The sequence below is a fragment of the Micrasema longulum genome, unplaced genomic scaffold (assembly GCF_059751315.1).
Source record: "Micrasema longulum isolate JH-2025_06_02 unplaced genomic scaffold, ASM5975131v1 h1tg000507l, whole genome shotgun sequence".
NCBI classification, from domain to species: Eukaryota; Metazoa; Arthropoda; class Insecta; order Trichoptera; family Brachycentridae; genus Micrasema; species Micrasema longulum.
In genome coordinates this window covers 643,430-648,198 of record NW_028277704.1, presented here as the reverse complement: position 1 = coordinate 648,198, position 4,769 = coordinate 643,430, and positions in this window count along the sequence as shown.

Below are 4,769 nucleotides of genomic sequence, written 5' to 3'. Positions count from 1 at the left end.
AAATAAACCAAAGAAGGGAACAAAATGCCGAACACTCCGCTGGTGGAACGGAAGGCCTGTTGACTACTGCCAATAGGCCGGCTTCTCCCGAAGAGTTTTAAGTAGTTTCCTCTCCACGTGAGCAAATGCTGAGAAGTTCCTGATTAGCCAAAATTAGGATATCCCTCCTGATCACAATAGTTTAGATAAATTTAAAGATATTCAATTGCAAAAAAATCCACTTTTTTTAAATTTGAACCTTGTATATTATAAGCAAGGTAAATAATAAAGACACTCCCATTTATATATATAAATGGACAGCGAAAGAACGGCTAAAAATATTTGGAATGCGAATGTTGATGGACGCAGAAATAGAGGAAGACCTAGAAAGCCATGGCATGACCAAATCCAACAAATACTTGAAGACGGACATGCCAAAAGTCGGAATAATTGAGAATTTGAGAAGATTTATGAGTGTAGAGGAAGCGAGATATGTATGCAAAGATGGAGTGACGTGGCGTTCTACTATCTCTGCCTAACCTTACGGGGAAACGGTGAGATGGTTTGTTGTTGTTGTTAGTATTTAATAAATACGAGAAATTGCGTTAACATAAATTGAAAGAGGCGGATTAAGATTGTAAATGTAATTGTATTAAATAATAAACTTTGTGAACATCATTCGAACGTCTTTCGTTTAAAAACAACCAAACTATTCTCCTGTGAGAGATCTTGTGAAGTTTTATGCATTTCATATTTTTATTTATTTTATTTTATTTTATTTTATTTTTATTTTATTATTTTTTCACGCCCATAAGGCTTTTACATACATGAAAATTTTACAAAATATAAGTATATAAACAACATTAAATTTAAAAAATACAATATAAAGCAACAAAAGATAGAACGGTGTTAAGAAGTAAAGTTGTTATAAAAAAAGAAGATGAGTATATAAACAGCATAGATTAAAAAAAAAACACAATATAAAGAAATAAAATAAAGGAACAAAATAAAGGAACAGTGTTAAGAAGTATAGTTGGTATAAAAATAAAAAGATGAGTGTATTAACAACATAAATTAAAAAAAAAAATACAATATACTGTAATAAAATATAGAACTGTGTTTTAAAGTTAAGTTGGTTTTAAAAAAATTAAAGCAATATATATATATTTCTATTTTTTTAATAAGCTAAAGAAATACAATTAAAGGTTTAAAGCAGCTAGGTACATAATGTTACAAAATACAATATGAACAGAATATTAAGTTCTATTTGATAAGGAACATATACATTTATATTTAAAATTTACAAGACTCACGCTAAAGACATCGATGTTGTTAGCATATTGGTTCGCGAGTACATGCATCCGCATTACTGGCGAATTCGCGCTGTAATTGGTCGATGATGGACCGCAGTAGAACAAAGTATTACATCGGGTAACTCGACCAGGCACTCGCACATTAATCAAATTGATAAGTTCACAACAATCGGACATCGACATTATTATTTTTATGGAGAATCCTTCTTATGATTGAGTTAGCTGGTGGTTGCGTTTTGAAGAGGGGGCGTAAGAAACTCGATAGGTCAATTTTGATTATTTAACTTAACTCAAATGGGTAAAGTGGCTGCCTTAACCTGCCAATAATAAAGTCATAAGACCTGTAAATTCCTGGAATTTCATATTTCTTTCTCTAAAATGTTCTTCATCTCTGTTGTAATTTGTTGAAGGATAAAACAGTTTGCCCATATTTGAGGCACAGTTCAAATTCTGGGCAGGTCCACATGAAACATTTGTTTGTTAGAAGGTTTTATGCTGCAGTATTTCACTGTCCATGGAAGCTTAAGACTGATCACCCTATCTACCAAAATGCGGTGCATTTTTTGACGAGTCTTTGGTTTTTGATAGTCATACGATGATGATAATCATGATTTGGACTTACCCACTGAAAATATTATTATCGAGTTACATAAAAAAATATTTTTGTTTTGTTCGCACGCCTATCAAAAGTATTGATTTAAATTGAAAACTGTGTAAAATACATTGTTTTTAAAAAAATCTTCAAAGAAAATAATTTATTAGTGAAGACGCCTGGCAACGGAGTTGCTTAAATTTATGTTTTGATCAAACACTTTTTCTTTGGAAAATCATTCATCGCAATTTCTGTAACTAATGATTCTGTCAAAGACTTTTCCAGAAGGATGTTGAGATAAATTGTGAGAAAATTGAAATTTTCATGAAAAATGGAATGAAACGTTGCGTTGTTGTGTATTGGTAGTTTTTTTATGATTAGGATTTTCTATTGAAATTTGAAACAATGAGGGAAAACATTCGGCTAAATGAGAATTATTTTTATAAGTTTTTTAATTTTGAATACCTCCCCTGGAACATAGAAATTATACAACCCTTCACGAGTTCTTGTCGGTAAGTGAATTAAATGCCCATCTGAACGGTGAAACACAACTGTTCAAGAAGCAAAGGAATCAGTTCAACTTACGTTTACCATACGATCCGCTGACGTGAAGGCATTCTACTATATCCTGTGATGTTCAGATAAGTTTAAAGGAATGGCAAAGAGTTTATTTTTGTTTCTGACATTGTAAAGTTGAACCCTGTACAATTATAATTTGTATCATCTAAACGTCAAGACACGCGAGACTTCCCACGCTTCCCGGTGAAACGAAAAAAATCAAAGAGATAATTCTAAAGCCTAAGTGTACTGTGCTGTAGTTCACCACTATAATTGAGCTTCCTGGTGAAAAAAAAATAAACGTCAAAAAACATGTCCACCCTTTCAAACAAAAATCTGTTGCCAATTGCCGTCATGATCGTTCATGATTGCCTCAACAACACAACAACGCTATAATTAATTGGCTATTACATACACGTGGTCACATACACTTGTGCCGTTGCAAAGTAGTTGATTTTTTATCATTTTCAAGAAATTTCATCGTACAATTGAATGCCCGAGCTTTTACTGTACGAGAAAACTTTTTTCAGATCCAATTCCTTGTAGCACCAAACGTCCTCATTATTTTTACTACCAGGCAACGTCTGAAAATACTTATAATTTTTAATACTTCCTTATGATTTTTTTTTTATTTGCGTTTTATTTGCGTTTTATTTGCGTTTTATTTGCTAAAGTAAATCTTTAAGTATATTTATTAAAAAAAAAACCTCAGATTTTCATGGCCTACGCGTGGGTATAATAAATCTAAAATATTTAATGAAATCTTTGGTGCAAAATTGAAGAAAAACACAAGTAAACATTAAAAAAATCTCATACAAAAAAAATACTTAAATAAATTACAGTGTAAAATAAGAGAAAAAGAAATAAGAAATTTAAAACAAACAAAAAAAAATCAAGAAAAATTACGAAAGCAAATACTAAGTTTATCTGGGAAAAAAATCAGTGACAAAGTATTAGAAGAAAAGAAGCTAAACGTACCGTTTTCTGTTGGGTTTTTAATGTAGAAGCTATACAGACGTACCCGTCTCTTCGTCAGGGCACCAATTAAACCATCATGCAAAACCCACCATACACCTTCACCATAGTTGTTGCACAAACATATAAAACCAACACGACATGCATTTTAATAAGCACATGCACTGATTAGGACAAACATGCACTGATTAAATAATGAAAATATTATGTGTTGTTTGAGAAATAGTTGAAAAAAGGTAGAGAGGATGGAGGGAGGGGTGAGCTTAATAAGTAAATGGTGTAGCATGTGCTTATTAAAATGCGTGTCGTCTTGGTTTTATATTTTTGTGCAACAACTTTGGTGAAGGTGTACAGTAGGTTTTGTGTGTGTGTACGCCTGAAAATCTCTTTTTTAAAAAATATTATTTAAAAAAAAATTTTTTTTCTCATATTGCCTAGTGTATAGGTGAAATAATTCAATTTGATGAATCTCACCCGGATAAATAAAGGTTTCAGCTCTTTAACTTCACAAACATCAACAGATGAAAGAATATAGATGTTCAAATATGGGCAAAATGGTGAATGTTACACAGTGTGTAAAGTGGCCATTTAAACCAGCCATTGACAGGTCATTGTAGATGCCTAGACTTCTATTTTACATCATCTTAAATGTTCTTTATCTCTGTTGTAATATGTTAATATAAACAGCTCCCCCGGGAGTAAAATCCAGTCCTTTTCTACAAAAATTTGGACAAACTCAAAATATTGTTAATAAAATAAAAGTTCTATTTTTATAATTCATGTTTAAGTATGTTCAAAGAAAATAAAGATAAAAAAAGCTAAAGACATTTCAAAAAAGAAATAAATGTATTTGTGTATAAATTATTTTCAATTATTACCATAACTCAATGGGAAAAAGGCAAAAAAAAGAAAGAGGAAAGAGAAAAGGAGGATAGATTAAGGAAAAGAAAGGAGATGTTTCTTCAGACGTGATTTAATACTGTAGTAACATCTTTGATGGTGGATGGGAGACAATTCCACAGTCGAGCCGCATGGACACTATGAGTTAGAGAAGAAAGAGGAATTGTGAAAGGGTATTAAGTCTGTAGTCTGGCAAAACGCACACAAAACTTATTTTGTCCCTTATTTTGTTCCTTAGAAATCATACGATTTTGCCAATTTAAAACGAATGTTTTTTATTGACTGCGCAATAAAAAAAAAATAAAAAAACATGAATTTTTAAAAGTATTTCTGTTAAAAAAAATACTTAAAAGTTTTATGTAACTAAAACATAATTACTTTTAGACCGGCAGGTTACGCCATATCAAATTTAGACTAAACTTAGGTATCTGGGATCTCAATAAAGACTTGGT